Raw genomic sequence first — 16,556 nt, forward strand, 5'->3', positions numbered from 1 at the left:
TCATAATGCAGAACTCCATTTAAAAGCAGCTCAGGGAAAAAAGGACTACACAAGGAACTGTACCTAACTAAAATATAAAACTTAAGAATGGAACAGCAGAGTTATTTCTGCCCTGTAGGGTAGACAGTCCACCTGATATTGCCATAAGATTTCTGCATTTGAAATGCCAGGCTGGCATTTCTCTTTAGGGCAGTCATTAGTCAATTTGTCATACATGATGCAAACATAAATTACTAAACTATAACTGCAAATGTGAAAACCTCCAATGGTTCTTTACCTCAGGCCAACTATTTCTAGGCTAAACAAACTTGACACCAGGCTTCGGCAGCAATTGTAACAATTCCATGAGGATCTCAAGGGAATTACTGGCCCTACCATGTGAAAATATGCAAATTCTATCTAATTTTTAATGTATGAAAAAAGAACTTTATTTTTACTAAACTTTTGCATGCAGAAGATTATGTTAAAAGACAAAGCTAGTGTCTGTTTACATGAATCTTTCTGCAACAAGGTATATGTTAAGCTTTAGTGCATGTAAATGGAAACTACCACCATTTTATCTTCACTGATGAGCTCACACTCACACTAGCTTCATTCTCATATTTGGCATATAAAGCAAACCTCCCTTTGAAATCAGCAGTCCATTTCTAATGGGACTCATCATCCCCTTGTTCCTGTCCTAGTGTCCAAATACAAGATTGCAGGTGCAAGCTTACACGAAATGATTCTTTTTTTCTTTAGACATGTGCAAAAGTTTACTATTTTGAAAACTGCCATACACACATCTCTTCCTACTAAATGAGTACTTATTAGCATCTTTACTAGCAATGCACATCCACACTACAGATTTTAGACCCAAAGTTAAATATTAAATTGCAAAATACTGACTGATGAAATCTAGTCCCTCTTCAGATGGGTGAAATTCCTCCATTCGTCATTGAAATGCTCCAACCTCTATCATAAGACACCACAGTGGGGAACTGCCTACACAGCCATAGACTCCTGTGGTATCTTTCATAAATACAAATATTTGCTGTCACTATTAGGCACTGCTTCCAGAAGACAAATAATCAAGTAGCTCAGTATCTGCTAATGCTACGTTAGGACTCTGAAGCAATATTTAACAGACAACTTAGCCTCTCCCAATGGTGTCCACAACTCCCACACCAAAAGCCACACATGTCCTGACTGACGGTTCATCCCCAGGACCAGTTTTGTTCGCAACATAGATGTGTCCTTCTCAAAGTTACTGATCAGAGCACTAAAATCAGCACAGTCCTGCTTAGCTTAGAAAACTTCCATTACAGCTGAATATAAACTATTGAAGCTAATGGTAATGTCATACAGAGACTCAGTGGCTTACAATGGATTTATGAATAAAGAGCAGGCATTTGTAACCTAACAGTTTCTAGCTGGATGAGAATAGTTGTTCTTACTCAGGTGGTAAATGAATGTTGAGGGACGCTTGTCCAGACAGACAAAACAAGGAAAAGGCTTTTCTGCAAGAGAAAAGCGGTGCTCGTGTGCCATAAACATGCTTCTCACCGTCCCACATACTCCTCGACTCAGGCATCTCAGGCGTCCGAAACCTCCCTGTCCCTAGCTGCATTTCTGGGCCCATAGGAGCTGTGATGGACTTACAAGCTCTGTAATTGCTGCGTGTGACTTCATCAGCAGTGGCCATGCAGCCTCGGGGGGAGGTAATATTAGACAACAACAGAGCATCTGTTCAGTTTTATTTTAACATAGCAGCCGGTCAGGGAAGAACCATCTTTCCTGATTGGTGGTATGAATGCAAGGATGGCATTAACATGGACAAAATGCCCATGAGCTACACCGCCACACGCGGCAGCGGGTACGGCTGGAGTCTCTGGATGTACCCATGAGAAAACTGGCCCCAGCTGTGTCGCAGTCCCAACTTAGGTACTCACCCAGCCACCACCAAGTGGGAATCAGCTCCTAACACACAAGTACTCCTGCAGAGAAATTCCTGTATTCTGGATAGTGCAGAGGCACTTTCCACTAGGAAAAAATATTCACCTCACACTTCACTTCTTACACTGTTGGCAGGTGAGGATAATCTGAAAAAATGTTACATTATGCAGAATGAGAGAAGTTTCCTCTCTCTGTGTGTCTCTTTTTTTAAAGCAGAAACTTAACCTCTTCCATGGATTTAACGCCATAATTTGTTGCAGCCAAGAGCTTTATAAAAGCTATGTTATCAAACTGGAACCATCAAGAAATTATATCAGAAGACACTGTTTAAGTACAAGTCAAATTACTCCAATATTTTTTTTTCCTTTTTCTTTCCTTCTTTTTGTTTCCTTTGCAGAGATCCACTTAATCTCATCTCTTAGTGTGGGCAAAAGCTGACAGTTGCATGACAAGGAATGTTTCCCTTTGTAAAAGCCTACTTCCTCTCTGTGTAGTTTTAGCCTAATTGAAATGTTTCCTATTAAGCTCAATCAAGGCAGCAATTATCTAATTACTCACTTATGCTTTTCCAGTCAAAAATTGTACAACCAAGCGTATTAGAGGGCTGCATACATATTTATTATTGTTTTTATATGTCCCTGTTTAGGTTTAAGCAGCAATCAAACATTTTTACAGTACTTTTATACTGCCCTTAAGTCAGCTTGCTACTATTTTCTACTACAAAGAATTGCACATGTCACAAAACCACTTCTGTGCCTCCTACCAATTCTGCAGTAGGTAGATGGTAATTTCAGAATGAAGTTACTCCTACATAATGTGGCAAAGAGAAGAGAAGATTACAAACAAACCCATTTCATATGAATGGGCCTTGCAAAAATATGTTTGCAAGGCTGAAATGATCCAAGGGAACTTTTAGGCCTTTAAAATGCACCACATTTATGATGAAACTTTTTTTAAAAACAGAGTTCAAGTGAAGAAGGATTTTAGAAGACCTCCATAAAAACACACCTTCTGTATGTCTAGACATAGTCTTTAGAAAGATCCCTGAAATCAAGAGTATCAACACTACAGGTGATCTATATTCTCTATGGCAGTAAATTAATTGCATGTCCCATTTAAAGAACCATGAAGACATCAACGATTAATTTTTCTATTCAGGTACATCAGAAATTACATTACATATACATACAGCATGCCAGTGTTAGTTGGCTACCTAGTGCTCATTCTATCTGTAGACAGCTACCTTTTGTTATTTCTCAGAATAAAAATACTTGTTATTGATAAATTATTTTTAAAAAGTTAACAAACTTTTCCAGCATGGTACTTTATTTCAGAATGCTTCATTGCTCTTAAAGGCAGGAACAGAATTGTATTAAATATCTTTACACAATCTGTATACCATGCAATACTTTCTGGTTGGAATTAATTTTACCAATGCAAATTATCTTTTCAGAACTGACATGTGACTTTGGACGCTACAGTTCTTAGGCTCATAACCTAATAAACCATACGTAACGCCTACATTTTCAGAATGGTGCTGAGCAACCATCCATTGGAACCTAGACCTCTTTCCCTATTCCCAGTTTAAGAAGTCAAAATATAAAAAGATCTGCAGCAATGAGTCTATGCCCTTTTTTTACAAGCACTTGCATCACATGGTTTGGATCATGAATGCTCAAAGCTCCATTTGAAGCCTAGGAAGTTCTCCCCACGTCCAAAGTAATCTTGTTTTCTAACTGAGTCTTCTTAGAGTCGTCCTTCCAACATGTATATGGCTATGAAAAGACAGTACCCCTTCAGTAGCCCCATGCTGGTTGTTTTCATACAGTAGCCTCTTTTCTATGAGACAGACACAGCAGAAAGAGCCACAGAAAACTTCTGTCCTGTGTTGCAGAAACACCACACCTTTGACTCTTCACATAAGGCCTCCTGCAATGCATGACAAAGACAACTGAAAGGTTCCCTTTGACTTCATGTGGTCCATAAACAGAAGAGGAAGTCTTTTTTATAACACTTGACACTGTAAAAGGACTGGACATGCCAGCTAAACACTTGCTGTTTCCCCCAGATGGTACATAAGAGGGCAGGAGACCCACCTCGCACTCTCACCCTCATGCCAGTCCCTGCCTGGGGAGACACTGTGCTCACGTGTAAAGGAGCAGCAGTAACCTCTGTGGCAGGTCATCCTCAGCCTTCTCGCAAGGAGTTTGTCTTTGCAGAACATCAGCCAGTTCATGCACATTCACCCTCTCCTCCTGCCCCGGTCACAGCCAGACTGTGCCCGTCAAAGACAAGAACTCAGTTCTTCTTTCAAGTTACTTTATCAGTAAAGACTGCTTAAAAGTTATGGGAGTATTTAATCATTTTGAAGAGGAGGAAGTAAAAAGTACCAAACCCAAACATTTCATGAAAACAAAATTAGACAAAATCCCCCTATTAAAACTTATCAGTCAGGCTGTAAGAATTAATGTTACAGAGCATGATGCTAGAATTACAATTGTATTATCCACTGTGCATGAGACATGCTACGTGTACACGGGTTTAAAGCACACACACGCAGCGAGTCTGGAAACACTTAGCAGTGACAGCCTGTACTAGTGCGTAGGAAACCTATCTTTCTAGACCCAGGACATCTGGGACAAAAGTAGAAGTAAGTGACATTCATCACATGGCTGCCCTTTATTAACTTGCGGACTATAATACTTTTTTGTCATAATGTTATGAACATATTCTGTTGTCTACTTTTAAAGCGAAAACGTTCATTGTTAGTAGAAAGGATAATTTTACAGGAAAAAAGAAGTAATTTCAGACTTATGTTGTCATGGTTAGAATGTAAATGGATACTTACAGAGTATTTCATAAATTCATAAAATGCACTATTTTCCCCCACCACCTGACTGTGATGTTGTTTCATATACATTATCAATAAAAATACAGCTGCCTGGAGTTTCTGAAAGATATATGTATATAGCACACACTCACACCCCATATACATGAAGGTAATATCCATGTGAAAAATTGGAGAGGTATGTGATACCCATGACTGCATCACCTGCCCACTAATCCAGCTCCCTGGGAGTTGCTCTAACATTCCAAACTCCTGAGCAGCTTCAAACAGCTGCCACTGGGAGGGGGGGGGAAAAAAAAAGGAAAGGAAAATAGCCCCAACCCTTCCTATACAACAGTGACATGCTTCTCCATTTCAACTTCTCTTACCCCTCCACAAAATATTCCCCTAAAATAAACCGTGAATCACCCCCATCAGAACTACGAGATAAACAACGCCAATTTAGAACTGAATTTTGAACTTCTACCAGTAGAAATATACAAATCCAAAATCCAGCCCTTTCCCCAATGAAACCTAACATCAGGGTGGTATTGACTAAAAAGATTTATTCTAATAACTGCAGCTATGATGAGCAGTTCTAATTTTAAAAAGCTTTGAAAGATTCAGAATTCCCAATATCCCAATGCAATGACTGCTACATCCTTAAAATAAGTACAAAGAAACAGTCTGGCTGCACAGAGATTTTAATTCAAACTCAGAGGAAAAAAAAAAAAAAGACTATGAGATTACAATATAACAACATTCAGGGGGAAACTACTGTAAATTATACCAAACATACAATCCACGTAGTCCTTTATATTTCAAGAGGAAGACATTCTTAATCTCTAGCTTTATTAGGGCTTGTCAATGATAGCAAACTTCTTGTTGACACCTATAATAGCCCGGACGGCACAGAACAGGATCAGATCCGTTCTCTCTAATTGAGAGTCCAGAAAATATCCTAGGTTATATGAACAGTGGCACATATAAATGCTTTGGCTCACAAAATATTCTCTGACATCATCGTAGTCTCCTGCACAAATAAACAAGGCTGTTTGTGGAGCAGGTACACCTCAGCTTTAATCAGGTCTGGTCCATACATTATATGTTATCAATAAGAAATTTTTATAGTCGTGTTTACTATCACATCTACCCAGTAACATTAAGTCCTGCCAACAGCTCATATGTGCAACTCAACGACATGAGAAATGCTGCTGAATTCAAGTGTTTAACTGTTAAGAAGGTAGATGGTCCAGCAGAGAAGACATCAGCATAGTGTTCTGGGATGGAGGCTTATTTTCTTAATTGTCCATTCTGTCAATAAGCTATTTGGGCAATTTAAAACATGTTCTACATTTTTGAAATACCATACTAACCCCAAATAGTCTTGATTCTCGATCTGAGGCCGATACAGCTGCCACAATACTAAGAATATTTTTTTCACAACCAGGGTTGTCAAACACTAGAACAGGCTGCCCAGATGGGCTGTGGAATCTCCACCCCCAGAGATGTGGTAAGGTGACTGGACGTGGCCTGAGCGGTCTGCTCTAACTTTGACACACTTTAAGCTGGACCAGATGACCTCCAGAGGTCTCTTAGCACTTACATGGCTGTATTATTCTAGTAATAATTGTAGTAACAATAATATTAACAACAAACTGAGTCTACAGGATAAAAAGCTCCATATCAATATGTACACTAAACAAGATAAAACATCTTGAAATTTCCTATGAATATGTACACTAAGGAAAAATCTCAAAATTTCATTTACACTTCTGTTTGGATTTCCTTTGTCTTATGAAAAGGGATCTACCATGACTATGAAAAAGATACTATAATTGCAAATTCATTCCTTCTCATTAAACAATTTAAATGGTACATTTGAATGAGAATAAATTATTAATGAAATTTAAAAATCTGAATTCAAATGTAAAGATTACTTGGATATATGAAATAAATCTGATCCCTTTTCCAAAGCTAAAGCTTTGAAAAATGTAAAAGATATGAAAATTGTATGGAGTAAGTTTTTTAAAAATTTTTGGTGAATATAATCAATACAAAGCCAGAAAGAAAATGCAACTAGAAGCACATTACAGCTCTGTATTCTATTATGATTACGATGACATAATTGCTAAGTAATTAGCAAAAGGGTTGATTAAGAATTCTATTTTCATGACATGTGTTAATACTTAGAATTTTGACAGTTACTACCAATAGCTGTTGGAAAGCAAAGTCTAAAACACAGTATTTATCCTAAAAAAGTTCTTCACACTGCAGAGGATAGATGCAATGGAAGTAAAACAAAGATTTATTAAAAATAGCTACTGCTTATTAATTTTTCGTGAGGCCAATAAAATCTAAAGGTAGAAATGTTAAGAGTGGAGAGGGAAAGGACTAGGAGAATTAAAATCCTTAAAATCTTTAAATCATAGCAAAGTCAATAAGGCCAGTGGGAATTGAGAACATTACGAAAGTCCCAACTGTACCTGTAAAATAAAAGAATGGATAAAACATATGTAAAATGTGAACATTTTTATATTAAAAAAGAAGAGTGTTTCAACCATTATTGCTCAGACTGATTAGCAAACCGCTTGCTATAAGAATAGTAAAGGCTGGAAAGCATCATCTGTACAATTTACCTCACTGATTCTCAAGAAAAACATGATGTCAGGATCCTGATGGTAGGTGGTCTTTGAGGCAATATGTTGATTTCGCATAACACAGATTCAATTTAAAGTGTATGTGGAAATAGACAACGCACATCCAAAGCACAAACCACAATATATTACCTTTGTACACAGATATGTAACAGCGCAAATTCCTCCAAATTAAAGGCTAAACTGCTCCCAGAGGAAGAGCAGTCTAGCCAGCCCCACAGCAATGTAATCACGTTACAGACCCCAGAGGAAGTTAGAAGCCATCGGGACAACCGCCTCTGGACTCTGCCGTAGAACTAGACACTGCTGCCAGTAGCTGATTTTCCACAAGCAAGAATCTGCTTTTAAAAACAGCGCTAATCCATTTTGCAGCAAACACCACAGCCTAAACAGTGAGATGAAGCAGGAAACGGTCAAAGTCTAGCTGACTTATTCATGCGGAACTGTTTCCCATGTTCTCGCTAATAAATATTCACCCAGTGTAGTCTTCCTTTTGCCATTTCTTAGCAGATATACTGGACCGCTACTGTATCACTTTTGAGACTGCAGGATCTGAAAATGTATTTCTGATTGTTATTTATTTTTCGTAATTTTTTTACTTTAGTCCAGTTCGGAATTTTGCATTAAACTATCAATAGACAAAGAGAGGAGTGAGTTGGCTCCCCCTCTGCCATTCGTTTAACAACTCAGACTTGCTCACGTTTGTTTGCCTTGTTGCATTCCTGGCAACACAACACCCCACTCTGAGCGGCAAGGGTGAGGGAGAACCCTTTACCGGTATAGTTATTCTCTGGGACACAGCAGTAGAGGACTCATCTAGCACATGGGAAGGCTGGGGCTGAATCTCTTCAGGCTGGAGGGAATTCAAACCACATCTCCTGCTTTTTGTGCTTGTCAATAGCAATTACACAACAAAGAGCACAGCTGTATCCTGCTCTCAGGAGAGACGTTCTCGGTTTGGATCCCAGCTGGATGAACTACTCACTGTGCGACTCTAAAACGTGCATATCAGCTGAAAAGAGGATCAAGAATCCTGAGAAAAATTGTGCTGTTTTGTGCTAACTCTCCTTCAGGTACACCTATTCCTCTCCATTGACTACCCCAGCTGCTTAACGCTCACAACTCCATGCTCTTGAAATACTTGGACACCTAATTTTTAAGTATTGTCATTCTTAAATGAAATTAAAGGCATCAGGTAGCTGTTCTGGACATCCTCCTGTTAGGCTAAGGCTGAGATGCTGTTTTTCTGTCACCCCTAACTTGATGCTGTAGCCACAGACAGCTGCCGATGCCTGGTTCCAGCTGCAGTGCATGAGAACGCTGAGAGTCTGATGGCAGGATTTACTAGAAGCTGTGCCTCAAAGGAAGAGGGAGAGAAACAGTATTTTGCAGTAACAGTGCCACACAAAATAACCATAAACAGCACATGGCTACTTTATTCTGAGTCTATTCCTGAATCTCAGTCTGTTCCTGAGGTAAATGTGTGCTGTAGTTCAACTTCTGGCAGTCAAATAATTAAGGAGAACTTTCAGTCTAGACCTGACAAGCTCCTTCCAAAGATCTAGAAACTCACTTCAAAAGAAACTGCCCCAGAACATTTTCTCTAGTGGCTTTTCATTCAGCTTGGCATAGCAGTCATCTTTTCTGTCCAATTGTTTCTCAGCTAAAAGCACATCCTTTCCTCAACTGCCAGCTTATTCAGAGACACACGGCCAACATATCACACTTTCCAACTTGCTTACAACAGTCTTATAACACCTTCCCCTCTCACATGGGGAGTCATTACTGCAGTTCAGCATAAAGTCATATTTTCTTTAGATTTAGTCTCAGCATGGATATTTGTCTGCTAATGCAATAATTGCCAAAGCATATTAAAAAGGGATAACTGGAAAAGTAAACATATATACAAAGTAACTGGTGATGTAAAGAAGCCTAATGATTAATTCCCTTTTCAGGCACTAAATACAACATATCCTCAATGTTATACACTCTCATATAACTTCTTATACATCTACTAAAAATATTATTTATAATGGCCTTTCACAAAGCGCTAAGGATGGGTCCAATGACGCCAGATGTTGAGAACTCTCAATTCCAATTAATTTTAATGAGAGCTGAAGGTATTCTGAATGTCCACCCCAGTTGCTAGTTAAGTAGCGACCTCGCAGTCACACTGGAATTTCTGATTCCTAGTAAATTTATGGAAAAAGAAATACACAGCACCAAACTGAAGTAGGTAGGTTCACCCTATTTTCCATTCACTGTTAAAAATGTCCACTTTCCCCCTCTCAACAGGTCTGATCCTTTTCTACCTGTCGTCCCTCTCTGTTTTCTTCTACTGCAGTGACCAAGGAAGAAAACAGCTGCCCAGCTCCTACACGCTCACAAACGCAAATGTTTTCCTGTGCCATTCAAGCTGCACATCATTTCAGATGCCCCACTCTCTGCACAGTACTGTGGCCTGTGATCTGAGTTTTGAGAATGTGCTGGTACTAAACAATTGCATGTTTTTGGAGGACCAAGGAGGAATATTTCCTACTGAGCCAATTTATCTGAGATGCAGTTTCCCACCCTCCCAACAGGCACATTTGGATTCAGGACACTATGAATTAGAAATCTAATATTAAAAGTAAAGTAACAGAACCTATAGTTTCTCACAAATTGCAGTTAATACATAGCAAAAATGGGCTGAACAGACTGTTTCCCAGAGGTGAATGAGATTTTCACCTACATTTCTATGGAAAAGGGGAATACCAAAGCCTTCAGACTGTTTCTTGCCTCTTCTACAGCTGGAAATAGTGAGAGGAATTGTAAACTGAGTTTTGAGAGGGACAGACTGAGGGCATCTGCCTCAAATTATGTTGGGAGCAACTGTTACATAGTATGCTTGTACTTAAATAGATGAATTTCTGTGCACTGCCAAGATTATAATTTCTAGTCTGCCTCAGTCTTTACCTCTATTTCTTTTGGCTCTAAGCAAGGCAGAACCAGAGATGCTATATGACTTTCCTACAGAAATAAGAAGGGCCCAGACATACAGTCCAGTTATCTCGATTCAACTAGTTAACATACATCAGCCCAACCATGGTACCTGCCTTTGTACCCATTCTTAGTCTGAGGAATGCGTGCTCGTTCGATTTACAGGCAAAACCACTGACAGAAGGCTAAACTGTAAAGCTGTAATAAAATGTGCTTAAGATTGAGCTTTCCAAGTCTGAGCTAGAATTAAAAATGAGGATCACTAGCTCCTCATTCTGCACACTGGTTCTAAGACACACGTGGAGTAACGCTAAGGAATACAGAATACTCATATTTGCTTCTCCCAACACTCCAATATATTTCAAGAGCTGAATGAGTACACAGTAAAGTTCTCCAAAATTACTCTGCAGTAAACAGAAGTCAGCTTACTGTTTTGGGTCCGGCTTCCATGGGCTTATTCATGTATTTAGCTTTAAAAGAATGAGTAGGGCTACCAGTGCTAGTGGGGCTACTTAGTGTGTAAGACTCTCCAAAACCACTAGTCTATTTTCCTTGCACTGAGGAAGCCTTAGAAGTATGTTATTTATCACATGGGGTGGAATTTATCTCATCTACCACCTTAGGCAAAAAGTCAGGCATCTAGTCTAAGGAAACAATTTCCCACTCAACCGGGATAGATAAAAGCTCCATGGGAGAACATTTGTCCCCACTTTAGATATCAATCTTAGGACAGTTCTGGACAAGATGCCTCTCACAGTGCACTTTATTAATACAGGAAGCTGAGATAACTAGCTTAGACTAGACACTGAATTTATACATGGCTTAAATTAAGGAGACCTCCAGAAACTCGAACCATGTGTGAAAACTTCAAAATGTGAAATTGGCCACTGAATGTAAGGTTATATTAATCTCATCAAGAGAGCCAGATAAAAAGCAGTGGAGCTAAAGCAAACGTAACCACCAAAAACATTCATTGTTGATGTTTTGCTTTTATTTCCTATTTTTTAAAACAGAGTGCATGTGAAGTCAGTAATTCATTAACAAGAATCATGCATACATATATGCAAAGGTATCACATGCATATTTTTCTAAAATATGTATTTTTACTTCTTGTGACAACTAGAAGTGATACAGGTCTGCTGCTCTAGGAACATTCATACCCAAAGAAGTATGACTAAAGCAAAATAATTTTAGATATGAAATTTCTCAGGACTCTGTTCTCACTGTAAGAAACTCAGAAGGCAAGGAGAAACAATGGCTACTTTTCCACCTAATTTTTTTCTTGTTTATCAAAACTGAATTATTACTTCTTTAAGAATGAGAAGCATACTGTCTGCAATCTAGTTAGCATCTAAAAAGTGCATATTATACTAATGAAATAAATATGCATATATTATTCTTGAACAAACAAAAATATAGTTAGTATGAAGCCAAACTGGATGTTAAGAGACATCACACTCTTTTTAGTCTATAGTCATCGCTAAAAAAAAATGATAGCTAGAGGAATATTGAAAAGCAAAAGTATTTATGTTCTTGACAGGCAATTAAGGATTCATCTGAGGGACTTCAAGGTAGCATGCAATCAGAAATTCGGTGCTATAATGTAGACAAATAGAAAAGAAATGAATGTTTCTCAAAAAATGGTTTGGAAAATTAATGGCATCCACATTAGTATTTATAGATAAAAATAATACTTACGTGGAATAATGCTTGTTAATGTAGGCACACCCATAAACACTTGCATTCATTTTAATGCCATTATCACAGCACAATACTAAGGATTAATTATAAACGTGACCCCCCCCCAAAAAAAATCTAGAAAATATGAGAACTCTATTTTAATCAGATGGTTCTGAAGTAAACAGTTATTTGAGAAACAAACTTCTTAGGAATAGAAACATATTGAAGAACTGCAAAAGCAAGAAAACTGTGACCTTTATGCAGAAGATTTTCTCAATCAGAATTTTTTCTTTCAGAGTCAGCACGAAAATTTTGAGAGTAATGAGAGGTTTTAATTTTTCTCCTTGCGTTCTCTCACTGTCCCATTTTTCTTTACCAGGTCTCATGGAAAGCAGCAGCAGAGAAACAAGAACTCCCACACAAAATAATACACTGAAACAAAAAAGGTGGTGGTGATGGCAGGCTTCAAAAGGTCTGTTTGTCCACTGGTACTCTCTTCTCAGCTCTGTTAAAAGGTCCCCTAGCAATTTCGAGTGACAGTACAGCAGATGAGACTGTCTCCAGCAGACACGCACACCTCTCCATTTATTACTATCCTATATGTATAGAAAGGCACGTAAGGAAATCAAATATTTGTTCGCTCATGATGCTTTGAGAACGTTTAGAAGATAATATACACCAAAATACATGGCATATTAGCCACCTTTAAAGTGCTTACCTTAACCTACTAACCTGTTGTTCACCATAAAAACTCACTGCATCAAGGTACAACAGAAGTATCATTACAATGGTGTTACTAGGATTTTAACTGCTAATTCTTCCAGAAGGAGGTAGACCTTTAGATTACATTACAATGACAATAACTTTTCAAGTCCTTAAGTACTAAGTGACTCTTGTGCTCATGAGTTAGAGTATCCGACAATGATCTAGTTCAACAGCTCAGTCAGCTCTTGTCATGGCCCTGACAAGCTGAAGAGTTGGACTTCTACACGCTGTCAAGTATTTAAATTTTGAAAGATATCTAAGTAATTACTTCTTTCTCAGAGTTAGAACCTCAGTCCTTTAATTCTCGTCTGAGTAGGAACGCATAGAAATTAGACTTCTGTGCTGCTTTAAAGAAAGGTGGGGAAAAGAAAAGAAAAAAAATCGGAGGAACATTGGAATTTGGAAAAGTTAGTATTAGCTAACTTTTTAACTCAAAGTTGAATTACATTCTCAAAAAAACTATGGAAAAACCTGAACCTATAATAGAGAATCAAAGCAATTCACTTATACTGATAAATACGCTACTGCTCAAGCTGCCAATCTTCCACTGCTTTCCAGTCTGGAGGACATCCAAGAAGTGAGAATTGCAGGAGCTCCGTGCTTCCTTGCCTACACCCATACCCAAGGGACCTCGGCACAGAACACAAAAAGAGCTGCCTTTTCTAAATAATTTGTATGATTCAGCTGTGTGTGAGGTTGAATGTTTACTACAAACTACACATCTTCCTTTTTGGCTAGGGAGCAGGTGGATGCAGACTCACACCTTACTGGCTGCAGGGTGGGTCAGAATTTGTCTGCCTTCCCTTTGCTTGCTACTGTTCTATTTTTTTAATACTGTAGCCTTATCCCATTTCTCTGGATACCCTGATGCTACAGTAATATTGTTTGAAATTAACAGGAAAACAACACCTGAAGTAGTTAATTTCATTACAATTAGTTTAGGTGAACTACTGTTACACAGTTAAAAAAAAATTAAAACTGTACTGGGCCTGAGGACTTCGATGACAGACTTCAGCCTGCTGTGACGTGATGTATGAAGGAGCTATAAATCTCTGCCTATCTTTGGTTGGTGTCCAGCTGGAAATTGATCTCCCATCATTTTTCTTTAAAGCTTGGGTATAACTCCAGAATCCTAGCCAACATTTCCTTTTTCAATAAAACAGAATCTAAATACATCTAAAGATGTGTGAGAGCTACAACTGAACTTCTGGGAGATGCCATATTTGCCTACACACTGCACCACCAGCAACCAAAAATGCTACTTTGTAAAAGACCTTTGTATTCCTCAGAATTTAAAAATAGTATATAAACCCATTTTTAATATGCATGTATATATAAAATGGATTTTGAACCTATGCAGTTTTGTTTTGGCGGGTCCCTTAACATATAAGCAGTAAAAGTTATAGGGATGTTTTATATTCCCAGTTCCTTATAGAAATGGATTGGGAAAGCTGTTTCCAATACTTTGCCAGTGTACATTTTAATAGGGAAAAATAACTGCTGATTATTATGAAACAATGAGCCACATTTCAATAATCCAGCCAATCAGTAGAAAGGATTTGAGGCCTTCTGGTTTACATTTGTGTGCAAACAGCTGTATTTCATTTTTTAGCCTCTTTGTTTTCCAAAGCTTTTTAACTTTTTGTCAGATAAAATCCCTGTTTTCATGGTGGCCAACACACTAGTGAAATTAGGGTGGAGGAAGGGGAAGAGTTATAGGGTAATGGAAAGCCCCCTTGGTTGAAGTTTGTAAAAAAAAAAAAACCAAAACAAAAAAACCCCAAACAAACCAAACAACAAAACAAACCTAAAACCCCCAAAACAACAAAAAACCCAAACCACCAAATAAAACCACAAAAATAAAATTAATATGTAGAATAAGAGCAGTTCATCTGTAGGTAAAATATAAACTCCAGAATAGATTACTTGGAATTGTAAATACTGGTTATTGTAGTGACCTCAGATTAGAACATTGTATAACTCACTACTAAAAGATAATATAAAAAAATCTCTATCAAAGTTGACACCATAGAATTCCTAATGTCCTAATTTCATAACTTCCTCGGGAAACTGTTTGGATTTGTTTTAATAAAGCAGCTGGGGAAGAAGTCCAGCTGCAGTACGTGCCGTTCTTAAAAATTAAAAATAATAAAATAATTTAATGACTTTGTAATGGTTTATTGCCTCTTTTGAGATTTACTTTAAAATTTAATAAGTTTGTTGCACTATAAAAATCTGAGTAGAATTTAAGTAGGGTCAAAAAGTCTAAATCTAGCTGGCACTGCAAATTAAAATGAGCTTGGTGTTCTCAGTTCAGACCTCCTGGGACAGAAGTTAATGTCACAGAACTACTGCATACAGAGTATAATAGTGTAAGTGCTCCATATTCCATATACTCCATGCATGTGGCTTGCATGCTGGCTTGATGAAGCCTATATTTTGGTATTATGGGAAGCTTTGATCAGGAAAGATCCAAGAAATAATTGCAAGACGCAGCTGTCAGGCTAAAAGAACAACACATCAGGTTAGGCAATGGCCAGAAGTCTAAGCAGAGAGGAGCTTCATGGTACAGCAGTCATTTAGTGCATGAACACATCTGTGCTTTCAATCTCTTTTCAAAGAACAGCCACTTCTGAGAACATGGAGAACATCCAAAAGAAAACCCAAGCATTTAAACTCAGTGGGCAAGATTCAAAGGCTTGCTCAGAATTCTCTGACTTCCAGATATAGCCCTCTCTTGTCAAACACAGAGAGCAGTTAAAGTAACCTTTCAAATCTTTTCTCTCTGGTATGGCCCAAGCTGACCCTCAAATTACATGGGATGTTTTGCTACAAAGTAATCAGAAATGCAAAATGTACGTGTTCAAAATCATTTATGTACTGCATAAAATTGATTTTTTTTCTTTAATACTAAAATTTGGTCCATCTGTTGAGAAAACAAAATATTCTAAATATATACAAAGAGTAGAACTGCTTCATTCCACTCACTATATCCTGTGGTAGATGCATTTTCATCAGTATGTTTGTCTTGCAGACAAAATGAATATCAGATGGTGGTTTTGAAAAAGGGCAGACCTAACATGAGGTGATTAGTTTCAAAAACAGATTTTTATTCTTGATAAATTATTACCAAATACAATCATCTGTTGATTGAGGATATAAAGCAGATTGGTCATACCATAACCCACGGGTTAAATGAAAAACGGAAATAATAAGTTTATTTAACATAGTCTTGCATTAAGTTCCCAAGCAGTGCAAATCTAAGGCAAATAATTAGATTTCCACTTTAAAGATATACATTTGTTAAATCAGATGTGTCTTGAGGTCATCTATTTCTTTATTGGCTGTTTTATCTACATTGTGTACTACATATGTACACGGATTTTTACACATGTATATAAATATATCATTTTACCTTGCAACCAATGATTAATGTACCTTGTACAAGAACATATCAACTGGAATTGCCATTGCCATTTTATTCAATTAAAATCTAAAATCTATTATATTTTCTGACTATTTGTGAAGAAATTTGAGAAAACTGCTGGCCTACAAAAAGAAACTCGAGCTGAGTACTACCGAGAAAAAGAAAGGGATTCTTAAAACAGTAGGAGTCCCAGAAGAAAAGAGCTTCAACTTACTAAAAGCAAATCATAACAATACTTACGTGGTAGATCTTGTTGAAATGATGGCGCAATGAATTACATATATTT

The 16,556-nt window shown here is 37.7% G+C and overlaps 1 protein-coding gene across 6 annotated transcripts in view; it reads right to left on the minus strand.

Annotated features, from left to right (window-relative positions):
- The window catches only part of SLC25A21 (solute carrier family 25 member 21), a 259,062-nt gene that overhangs the window by 173,935 nt on the left and 68,571 nt on the right, over nucleotides 1-16,556 (minus strand). Inside the window, exon 1 of one of the 6 annotated variants that reach the window (XM_064460312.1) lies at nucleotides 7,552-7,586. The exons of the other annotated variants lie outside the window; for them this stretch is intronic. The gene's annotated coding sequence lies outside the window, so the exon portion shown is untranslated. Of the gene's footprint in view, nucleotides 1-7,551; nucleotides 7,587-16,556 lie in introns of those variants that run through there. 6 annotated transcript variants of the gene reach the window in all.

Source organism: Phalacrocorax carbo, chromosome 9 (assembly GCF_963921805.1).
Source record: "Phalacrocorax carbo chromosome 9, bPhaCar2.1, whole genome shotgun sequence".
NCBI lineage: Eukaryota > Metazoa > Chordata > Aves > Suliformes > Phalacrocoracidae > Phalacrocorax > Phalacrocorax carbo.